Below are 12803 nucleotides of genomic sequence, written 5' to 3' on the forward strand. Positions count from 1 at the left end.
ATTCCTCCTTCATTCTTGAAGAGACCAGTGATATGGTGAAGTCGATGTCTTAATTTGCTCATGAACTGGATTTAAGCAAGGCAGAGTAATACAATGTCATCAATCTCACTCTGTCCTCCACCGTCCCCAAAGTCCAGTGACTAATAGTCATTAATAGTCAAAATGCAGTGGGTCACTTTGATCTTTCTTAATTAGGTCTTTTCCAGATTTCAGTTGGTGTAAGGCAATGCTCAATGACTAAGGGCTAGGTAAAAATTGAAACAAAAAATGGCCCAATTTACCATCATAAAAATTTTAATCTGGCAGAGGAAGATCCTTAGTGTTTAATCACTTGATAAGTGTTTCAAACAGCATATGGATTAAAAAATAGACTATTGGGACTCTTCATTAAGAGGCAGCCAAGTGATACAGTATATTGAGTACTAGGTCTGAGTTCAAATTGGGCCTTATGCAATTGCTGGTTGTGGGGCCCTGGACATTGTTTGCTTTGGTTTCTTCGACTATAAAATGGGGGTAATAATAGCAGCATTTCATGGGGTTGTAGTGAGGATCAAATGAGATAATATTTATAAAGCATTTAGCACAGCTTTTTTCCCCTCACTGGAGATCTTCCAAGTTAATATTGACTTAACAGCAACCTACTAACAGCTACTCTTTGGGTCCATGATACAACCAGTTCTGAATTCACCAAAATGTATTATAAATGTACATAGCTACGTCTTATCCACAAGGATAGCAATGAATGAAGGAATGAAAAAAAATTGTCAAATGCCTATCACATACTCGGTGTTAGACTAAGTGGTGGGGATACAGAAATAAAAATGAGACAGTCCTAGCCATCCAAAAGATTACATTTAAACAGGGAGAGAGAATATATAAGGGCTGTGCTGGCCCAGAAGAGAGGTTTTGTCTGGGTAATCACAGGAACGCTGATTCAGTGTTTAGTTAATTGATGTTGACTGGTGTGATTTGGTTACTGAGGTAGGCAGCAATGTCACCAAAGTAACTCTGTTTTGTAAAATCTCTTGATCTGGTCCTTGGTCCTTATCTACCTCAGGTCTTGCCATCTTTTATGGTCCCACAAAGTGCTGCAACAGCAGAAGCTCTTACTAACAGATACCTACTTCTCCTCCAAACTGTGGGATGTTTAATTATGTCCTTCTGATAAGCATGAGAGAGCCTGGTGCCTCCTAGAAAGTCTTTTTTATGTTCGTGAATCCTCTGGGTAATTGCTATCTATTGAACCTCATAATAAAGCTGTTCTAATTTCCCTCCAAATTTAGTGTCTAGATTTGACCTTATGCTCTTCCCAGAGGAAGAAATGGAAGAGGAAGAAGATAAGGATAGAGACTGCAAAGAATGGGGTAGGACAGATGGCAGACTGTATCAGAATGTCAAGAATGGCTGGATATGCTGCAGGGTTTGAGGCTGGACAGATACAGCAACAAGATTTTGTCAGTATTATCAGCACCAGATCATGGATGATAAGTCAGGTCAACAAGAATTTATTGTGTTTATTATGTGCTAGCCACTGTACTAAGCACTAGAGACACAAAGAAATGTGAAAACAATGCCTATTTTTCAAGACCTCCCAAACTAATGGTAGAGACAACATGCAAACTGCTATATATAGACAAGATATAATCAGGATAACATAGAAAGGAAAGGGACCAGGAAAGGCTTCATGCAGAACATGGGATTTTAGCTGAAGTATAAAGGAAGCCAGCAGGTGGTGATAATAAGTATAGCCTCTCAGTCATGGAGGGGCAGCCAGTGAAAAATAGAATCAGAAGGAAGAGTGTTTTGTGGAAAGAAAAGCAAGGAGCCCAGGGTCACTGGATCCTAGAATATATAAAGCAAATTAAAAAATAAAGAATATGACTGCATAGATAGAAAGGGGTCAGGATACTAATATTATTAATAAAAGTCAAAATAGCTTTTATATAGTGCTTACTATGTGTCAGGCACTGTGCTAAGCACTTAAGATTATTATCTTATTTGAGTCCTGGGAAGTAGATGCAATTATTATTACATTTAACAGATGAGGAATCCAAGAAATAGAAATTATGTGACTTGCCTCGGGTCACATAGCTAGTAAGTATCTAAGATCACATTTAAGCTCAGATCTTTGTGACTCGGGGCCCAGGAATTTAAAGGCCAGACTATGTTAGATTATAGGTAATAAGCTTACTGAAGAGGGGTTCCAATGTGGTCACAATTGTGCCTTATCCCTTGATAGCTAAGTGGAGGTTAGGCTGGAGTTGGGAGAAACTTGAAGCAGAAACTAGAAAATTATAATAACACTCCTGGCTTGAGATGTTGAAGACCTGCACCAAAAAAGGGGGCCTTTAAGAGAGATGCTATGAAGGTAGAATTGACAAGGGTTAGTTATTAATTGGATATGGAGAATGAAAGAATGAGCCTGAGTGACTGGGAGAATGTTGGTGTCTTCAAGAGTAAAAGGAAAATTAGGAACAAAGAAGGATTTGAGGGAAAAGATAATTAATTTAATTTTGGATATGGGCCTGCCTATGCTGGTAGGCAGAAAAGTTGTATAACAAACTAGAGATCAATTAGAAGGACTAAGTCATATAAGCAAGAGCATGCAGTTATCATGTGTTCAGAGAATGTGATTAAGATCAGTATCTGAGATGACGGTATAAACCAGAGAAATCTTCAGAATCTCTGTAGAAAACCTGGGTTTAATATATTGAATTGCACGACATCTAAGGGAGGGGACGTGAAGAGAGGAAATGGGAACACAATGTTTTTCAATGTTGAAAAGTTATCCTTGCATATGTTTTGAAAATAAAAAACTTCAATAAAAACAAAACAAAATCTGGGTTTAGGGTTCAGAGATCACGCTGGGCAGGAAGAGAGAGGCAGGAAGATGATCAGGTTATCAGCCTGTAACCAGAGTCAAAGTTGGGCAGATGGACAAAGAAAGAAGCTGAGTCAGAATGGGAATCCACAGGGTGGGGCTTCATTGTTCCATGAGAGCACAAAGGAACAGGCATGGAGGAAAGTTTCCACCAATTATCTGGAAACAACATATCAGGATCTGAAACTGTTGAGCAGAAAAATATAATCCTTCAACTTTGTAACTGCTGAGTGAAAATCAAGAGTTTTTTGCCCTTAGAGCTGGTTTTTGGTGGGCCTCCTGGTGTGGCCATCTAGACTGTTCATGCATTTTAAAGGTATTCATGATTGCCATAGAGGTCTGGATGCTCTGGAAGGGAAACAATTAGGTGCTACACTCAATTCTTTGCCTCACTTTCTTTATCTGAAAATAATCTCAAAAATCCATTAACTCTAAATTTGTGTAATATTGGATCTATGAGCTTCTGTAATTCATGCCAATCAACTTTTACCTGCAAATTCCTTTTTGTCACCCAAACTTTTTATTCTCCAGTCTCGACTGGGAGTAAGCACAGTTGTCCAAGAAATCACCAGGATTCCTTCCCTTGTTGCCCTGCACCCTGTCAATGATGTGTGGAAACCTGATGCAACTGAATGGGATGCACTGCTACACATACACAAACTGCATGTAGCAAAACAGTGTGGAAGATATCTAGTAAAAAGCCTCTATTAAGAGATTACTATGCGCCAAGCACCAGTTTTACAGATCCAAATGCAAGCAAAGAAGATGGTTCTTACTCCCAAGGAGCAGAAAACAAAATATAAAGAGGAGAGACGAACATAATATAAAACTGAGCTGGAAAGGAAGAGAACACATCTGAAGCTCCTGAAATGGCTTAAGGACCTTACGATCCAAAAATCATGCCATAGGGCTGAGGCATTTCAAGGGGAATAAAGCTATGGACAAGGAAAGCTTTGTGAAATGGGAGAAAACTCCTTGAGACCTGGAATCAGAGAATGTGCATTTGAGAACCAGCTTCTCTGCTTACTAGCCATGTGACTACCAGTGTTGCATATTGTAAAGATGCCCTGAATTTATAATCAGATGATCTTGTTTGAATTCTGATTCAGCTATGTAAAACCTTGGACAAGCTAACATAGCTGGCCTTTAATGTTTTCATTTACACAAAGAGGCTAGGCAGAATTTCCCATAAAATCCCTTTTATGATTCTCCAATTGATAAATGGTCAAAGGATATGAACAGACAATTCTCAGAGGAAGAAATTGAAACTATATCCACTCACATGAAAGAGTGTTCCAAATCACTACTGATCAGAGAAATGCAAATTAAGACCACTCTGAGATACCACTACACACCTGTCAGATTGGCTAAGATGACAGGAACAAATAATGACAAATGTTGGAGGGGATGTGGGGAAATTGGGACACTAATACATTGCTGGTGGAGTTGTGAAAGAATCCAGCCATTCTGGAGAGCAATCTGGAATTATGCCCAAAAAGTTATCAAACTGTGCATACCCTTTGACCCAGCAGCGCTACTACTGGGATTATATCCCAAAGAAATACTAAAGAGCGGAAAGAGACATATATGTGCCAAAATGTTTGTGGCAGCTCTTTTTGTTGTAGCTAGAAACTGGAAGATGAATGGATGTCCATCAGTTGGAGAATGGTTGGGTAAATTGTGGTATATGAAAGTTATGGAATATTATTGCTCTGTAAGAAATGACCAGCAGGAGGAATATAGAGAGGCCTGGAGAGACTTAAATCAACTGATGCTGAGTGAAATGAGCAGAACCAGAAGATCACTGTACACTTCAACAACGATACTGTATGAGGATGTATTCTGATGGAAGTGGAAATCTTCAACATAAAGAAGATCCAACTCACTTCCAGTTGATCAATGATGGACAGAGGTAGATACACCCAGAGAAGAAACACTGGGAGGGGAATGTAAATTGTTAGCACTAATATCTGTCTGCCCAGGTTGCATGTACCTTCGGATCCTAATGTTTATTGTGCAACAAGAAAATGATATTCACACACATGTATTGTACTTAGACTATATTGTAACACATGTAAAATGTATGGTATTGCCTGTCGTCGGGGGGAGGGAATAAGGGAGGGGGGGTAATTTGGAAAAATGAATACAAGGGATAATATTATAAAATATATATATATATATATATGTATATATATATATATATATATATATATAATAAAAAAAATTTAAAAAAAAAATCCCTTTTATGACTCAGTTCTAAGATTTTAAAATACTTCAACAACTACTCTCCCCCCACCTCAATTTCCTCATATGTAAAATGGGATAATAATGGCCATAATATTTATATCACAGGATATTCAAAGACAAGTATTTTTGTAAACTGTAAAACTATATAGTCAACACTCTATTTTCTTCATCTATAAAAAGTGGTGGTGTTGGTATTGGGGGCTGGGTGAGGGGATGCAGAGGGAAATTAATTAGATGACCTCTCCCAGGTGACCAGCTACTCCCAGTTCTTGATCTATGATTCTCCAGTATTCCCAGTTCTAGTCTAGTCAAAGGATCATCATCAGTTAATGTCTCCCACTTACTCTAATTAAAAGGTTCAGATATGAAATCTTGCCTGAGCTTGCTCAGAATAACACTAATAGATCAGTAATGGGAGCTATTCTCTTGGTAACACAGTGTGTATGTTTTTAAAAACAAACAAACAAAGATGGTGGCATGCAGTGAGACCCACTCCAAAGTAATTTGGCTCAGCATGGCAGAGTGCTGGCAGTATTTAACATTGTCATGAAAACACACTGGCAAGGTTTAATGCACATGTGATTCTTAAAACCACAGTGTTTGAACCATTGACAAGTTGGATTTTATCACTCTTTTAAAGTTCATGTTTTTAATTAATAGATGCCTTTTTAATTTTGCTCTCTTATCTGTCTCCAGAGAAAATAATTCTTACATTCTAAGACAAACTTTCTAAGGAGTAGCTACCTTGGGTGTAAATGTTGGAGACAATCTCTCTTCTTTCTCCCCCTTTTTTAAACCCCAAACCTCATGTTCTGTGCTGGTGTTTTGAGAGTCCAGAATTTCTTCTCCCCTTGGCCCCTTCTCCTGCCTCTCCAAGACTGGTTTCTCATTTCTGTTAATGATTACACTTCATGGCTTTAGGAGTCAGTACAACCTAATAACCACTCCTGGGGCCTTGGAGTCTCTAACAACAAGACTCTGAACTTGGCACTGGGTCCCTCCTCAGAGACTCATTCTTCCCTTGAAAAGGATCCTAAAGCTATTAACAGAGGGCTCAATATGTGAGCCTTTTCTCCGTTCTCTTTCACAGTTTAATCTGGAGAGAATTGGCCTCCTCTCAGGGAGCCTGGAGGGATTTACATGTGTAACCCCTTTTGTGCTATCTGTTTCAAGGCCGGTGATAATAACCTCTCTGTGTGTCCTTAGCACAGGCCCTGGCTTCCTCTGCTGAATTTGTGCTCAAAACAGCTTTGAATCAGTACCCAAGCCACTGGGACTCAGCCAGGAAAAGAGTGGTTTTAAGCAAGTTTTCAGGAAGCAGAGTTCTTTCCTCTTAAGCATTTTATCAGGTTCCCTCCAGAAGTTGTTCTTGAAGAATTCATTAGGTTGCAGTATCTGTCCCGAAAAGACCTGATTGAGGGGAAGAGAAGAGGACACTGGACTTAGAGTTAAGAAAAGTTAAGTCCAAATTCCAACTCAGATGCTTCCTTGTCATGTGACTTTTGCTTGGCAAGTCACTTCTCTATACTCAGATTCCTCAGCTGTAAAATGAAGATATTGGATTCTGTCTCAAAAGGTTTACTTCCAGTTTTAAGCATTTATGATCCAGTGATCCTGAGTGATAGCCTCTCCTGCTGTATATTTACATGATCATTGTGAATAAACTACTAGACTTTGTATTAGGAGTCTGGGAATTCTGGCCAGTCATTCATCCTCTGAAGCTGCTTTTCTCTTTGGGATTGATCTAGGAAGTTATAAACTCAGCCCTGGAGATTATTTTACAGCAAAATTCCAGTTGGCCTAAAAGTATCATAAAAATGTGCTTTTCAGGCTTCTTATCAAAGAGCACATTCCGAAATAGACTCACTTAGTCTCTGCCTTTAAAAAAAGGTTCCTGGTTTGAATTTGCTGCAGTATTCAGGACTTCTTTGGGCCACTGCAAAGTCTACAAGGAGGCAGTGTTGGGAAGATTAGTATGAGACCAAAGTTAATGGGTCAGTTTTTAAACAACGACCATCAGTCTGCAATGAATACCCTCCTCTTCATCCAAGGCTCCCTGGAAGGTGCCTATCTTTGAGAAAAGCATATATTTTCAATCTACAAATAACCCAGATGTGACATGCCATACAAAATATAAAATATTTAACATTCTTTTCCCTCCTAGAACCTACCATCTAAGAAAGGGGTCCTTAACTTATTTGTGATATAATATTCCCCTTTGGTGGTCTGGTCAAACCTATGGATCCCTTCTCAAAATATTCTAATTCTCTTTATATTGAAATACTTATCAAAATACATTTAAATAAGTTTATGTTATCTGCATCCAGAGGAAGAATTAATAAATAGAAGTGTGTATAGAATAATCTTATATATGCATATGTATGTATGTGTGTATATGTGTATGTATAGGTAATACACACACATATATACATATATATATTTACCTATTTGTGTCTAATAGTAGCCATGGGGAGGGGGAAGGAAAAAAAGAAAAAAAATAAATTTACATGATAACTTTATTATATATTTAAAAGGAATATCATATTGTACACAATAGATTTGCCATTTCATGTACAGTCATCTTTTATAAAACAATGTTATAAAAATGCTTGTTTTATTCCATAAATTAAAAAGTAAATAAAATTTTAAAGGGTTTAAAGACCCCCAGTTAAGAACCTCTGATCTAGGAGATAGATGAATCAGATTTTTTTAAAAGATCAATTAAGAACAATCAATCCACTTTACAAAAGGATTTTCCTTTAAATAACTAGCTGCTTTACTATATTTAAAATTATATTTCATTTATCTGTCTTTAAGGGAATTGCATTTATGACACAGAAAGAAGAAATTCTCTACTTTAATCAATGAACAAGTATTCATTAAATATTATGTACCAAATATTGTTAGGGATTCAGGGTACAAATAGAAAAATGAACAAGTTCTTGCCCTCAAGGAGCTGTTTTTTGTTTTTTTTTTAATTGGAATGTCACAGACCAGACAGAGATACTTTATGAATAGAATTGTAGAGGGTTTTATAAGGTTCTTATAAGAAATACTTAGGCCTTTTATTCTCCTCTACCAGCTAGGATTATATATCAGGCTTCAGGGGAACTTTCTATGATGGTGTTGTTTTATGGAATCTAAAAGGTCTCTGTTGGGTTTCTAAAGTTATTGAAAAAACAAGAGAGCACCTGAAGAGCCTATTCTGACTTCCTAGTCACTCATTGTTTTTTTAGTCTCATAAGCTATACTAGATGCATTCTATAATAAAGATGGAGATATATGCAAATAGGAAAATGGGTTAAATTTGAATCCCTTAACCCAATACTGAGTTCTGGGGTTACATGGATCAGGTCCAATCTTGGGGCCTGTGATAGTAGTAATATCTATCTAAGACCCCTGCCAAGTAGGCTGGCTAATTCTTTTTTCTTTAAAAGATTTTGGAACTGTTGTTAAGACTTAAATGGCTCCGGGAAAGGAAGCCTCTGATTGATTGAAATTGCTTCCTGGTCAGGACTACAAAAAAGCCATGAGAAGCTCCAGCTCCTTCCTATTGCTTAACTGACTGACTACCAGACCACTGAGAGAAACTCACACACAGGAATTTCAAGAAGCTGGATCAAAGCAGTGATTTCACTGAATATCCTTGTTGTGGCTAAGTAATCTTTTGTTAATTGTTAGATGAACTAACAGTGTCTCTTTTTGTTCCAGTCTCTTAAACTACCAGGGAGCTGGCATGGTGAGCCGTTGCCCGCAACAAGACTGACCCCAACATTTATATCATTTTATTTTATCATGTCCTTACCCAGAGTTTACTCAGAGAAGATCTCTGAAAATAGCTTATAACTAGGTTTCCACAGATGTGGATGAAAAGGTCAATAGACCCTGTGCCCCCATTCAATAGTCTTTATTCTATTGCATAAAAAATACAAAATACACATAAAGGACTCATAGTAGCTCATAAACAATCAACACTATTTTCCTCCTTTTCTGGTGAGTCCCATTTTGACAGGGTCCTAAAGTCCTCCAAGCACCACTCAATGGACTGGATAACCCTCAAAAGAGAAAGAAACTTGGAACTGGCTTGGGACTGGGAGATCTAAGCAATCCTTCATTATTCCATTTTCTGCAAGGATAAATGCAATCTTCCAAACTCATAGCATCATATGGACATCATAGTCCATAATTTGGACTTTCTCCTCTTTCAATGAAAAGAAAAATGTTTAGTCGTTTGACATATACAGTCCTATAGGACCCACACAACCTTAACTCACAAGAATAGTGGGGCTTAAAATTCAGAAGTCTTGCTCCTCTGTATACCATTGCCTTAATGTTTTGTTGCTTTTTCCTCCCTAACACTGGTAACCATGACCATAATGTTATTCTCTGGCCAAAAAAATATTGCCTGGAGAATTCTCCTTCTTTCACTGAAAGACCACACTTCCTGAATCCTTGAAATTGTGTCAGTGACTGAGGCAGTTCATCAGACTAGTGCTATCGTAGAATCTTTCTTCTCTTGATAGAAGGCAAGATCTCTATCCTGGGCTACTCAGAAACTTATCTTTATACAACAGAAAGTCTGAAAGACAGTCTACTGTCAGGGATTCAATCCTTAGCCCATATGGTACTTTTTTTATCATGGCTACTTTGGATTGAAAGGTTTCATCACTTTCACCTTCAAGACACTGGACAAGTAGACAACAGGATACAGTAAAAAAGTACATTGGACATTAAATAAGAGGATGCAGTAGAAAATACTTTGGATATGGAATCCAAGGGTCTCAGTTCAAATTCTACCTCTACCATTTGCAGCCTATGTATCTTAGGTAAGTCACCTTCAAGTCTCTGCATCTTAATTTCCTCAACTGCAAAACTTGAACTAAATGGTCCCTCATGTCTTTTCTTGGTATAAACCTATAATCCTTTAATATTGTCAATTAACTCTCCTCTTCAGTCACATAGACAAGTACACTTGATCACATATCTTTGCCCCAAGGCAGGCTCTTGCAGCTTCTGTTACTGGGTGGTAGTTTTGGTGAGGTAATTGGGGTTAAATGACTTCCCCCCAGGGTGACACAGCTAGTTAAAGATCTGAGACTGGATTTGAACTCAGGTCCTCCTTACTTTAAGGCTAGTGCTCTATCCATTTTTCCTTCTAGCTGCCCCTCTCTTGCAGCTCCTAGAAAGTAACACAACCCAGTCTACTCAGACCCACTATTAGTTCAGTATCTCTCCTGAAGAAGAGGAAGAGGACTCAAAGGGATTGGTTGGCTCCTTTTCATAAGCCAACACAAAACAACCCCCACCTTGTCCACCTTGTCTGAATCAACTGATTCATCTTGAAGGCAGCTCTAGTCATTAATATTTGTGTACCAAGGTGCTTGTCCATACTATCAAAAGAAAGAGATTGTCAAATTTTAAGTAGATGGTTATAGTACTAGCCTGAAAGCTCAAAAAGCTGAAAGAATTCCTTTGAAAAAAAATCTACCAACCAAAAAATGTAGAAAACTGGTTTTATCTCTGTACCTCACACCACAATTAATCTCCCAGTTCCATACCTTTGTGCATTGACTGGCCACCATACCAGAAATTATTTCCTCCTTACTTCCATTCCACATTCAAGACTCAACTGCAGCACCAGCATCCGCATGAAGCCTTTTCTTGATTCCCCCAAATGCTAATGCCCTTCCTCCCAGCCTACCCTATGTCTAACTACTTTGCTTTCATTTGTATTCATTCTCTTTATATTTATATTTATTCTGTGCATACTTGTATATGTCCTTGTTGACTCCTTCCTTAGAATGTGAGCTCCTGGCAAATAGAATTGCATAATTTATCAATTCTATGCATGGACTGTTGTACTAACAATTGCATGAAACTTATACAAAAAGGGAAAAATTTTAAAGAATGAGATAAAGATTATCAACTCTGAAAACAAATGCCCAAAGAGATAAAGACCAAAGAAAACACTGCTGTTAACTCTGAAAATACCAAAGAGCTCCCACAGGTTATCACAACTACAGTCGACTCTGAAAAATAAATACCAAAGAACCAATGGTGGTTATAAGCAAAAAGCTTTCTTTATTCTGTTGGAAGACTGAACTAGTCACAGATGTTGGGGTCTCCTCTAGGAGACGTGTTTTCAGCAAGGGCATACCTTGATCATATAGCAGTGGCTACCCAGTGAGCTAGAGCTGTGACAATGAGAGGTAACAGTAACAATGAATCAAGTTTGATTCTTACAGGGCTTCATGGACAGAACATGGTGCCTGTAGATGTTTGTTCAAACTAGAGCTTGGGGTTCAGGGCCCATACCTGGACCTGGTGTGGATACAATTCTGGAATTTTGCCACAGCAGAGACCATCCAAAGGGTGAGCACAAAGGATTGTGATGGCAAGCTCAGGGCACAGCTTGCTTGCAGGTCCTTAGTGCTAGAAAACAGAATAAAAAATTTAAAAAATAATAAAATAAAAGAGCATGGAGATCCTTACAAAATAAAATATTATGTTATTCTAGACTCCTTAGGAGCTTCTGGTATTTATTGAGGAGGGTAGTGACATGGTCAGATTAGTGTTTTAAGAAAATCATTGGCAGCTGAGTGGAGGAGAAACTTGACAAGTTGAGTTGGGAAATATAAGGAAATGAGTATTGATATGGTCGTGTTGGAGGCAAGCACCACAACTATCAGTATAAAGATGAGATGTGACTTGCCTTCCTACTCTCCAATTACTGGGTTACATATCTCTTGGGATAGTACTATGGCCTCCCTGGAAAAATAGATCACTTCTTAGGGAGCCCCAGACTTTACCTTGGAGACCATCGACTTACATCATGACTGACTTTGGTCATGATGGCTGATGACCCAAAATTAGAACTTTTCCTAGAGTTGCTATGTGGATAGAGTGCTAGACCTTGAGTTGGGAAAATCTCAACTCAAATTTAGCCTCAGCTGCTTAAAAGCTTTGTGAGTAAGTCACTTAACTCCTGTTTGCCTCAGTTTCCTCAACTGTAAAATGAAGATAATTAGATCACCTCTCAATACATCTCAGGGTTATGTGAGGATCCAAAAAGGTAATCATTATAAAGCAATTAGCACAGCACAGTGCCTGACACATTATAAGTGCTATATGAAAAATTTTTTAAACTAATACATATAGTATATAGAGTATGTATTTAATAAGTGCTTGTTACTTTTCTCTTATTCCCTACCTCATTCCTAAGGTAAACTTTAAAATTTGACCAAAAACATTATATTTTTACTTATTTTTAGGATCAAAAAATTAAAAGTTTAGGGGCATACAAAACTGACCAGAAAGTCAAAATAATTTTGTATTATGACTGCTAATTCAACATTTGATAATAGTAAAAGTTATCAGACACTTTCAAAGCTACCTTATTCATTTCAGTTAAATCCTCTAATATGTGAGATTAGAGAGAGATGAATCACAAAATATTTCCTGGACAATCAAGGTTTTCTTCATCTGGAACATTTCATTTCTCATGGATCCATTATATCTATGAACAGTATGTTCATTGCCTTTTCTGTAGAAAAACTCTGTTCCTGACTCACCATCTTCTCAACACATACTTTGAACTGACTTGCGAATTATTTATCTAATGGAGGGAAATAAATAAAAAAATCCATTATCAGCCTGGTCTCATCTAGTGGGGAAG

The sequence above is a fragment of the Sminthopsis crassicaudata genome, chromosome 4 (genome assembly GCF_048593235.1).
Source record: "Sminthopsis crassicaudata isolate SCR6 chromosome 4, ASM4859323v1, whole genome shotgun sequence".
Taxonomy (NCBI): Eukaryota; Metazoa; Chordata; class Mammalia; order Dasyuromorphia; family Dasyuridae; genus Sminthopsis; species Sminthopsis crassicaudata.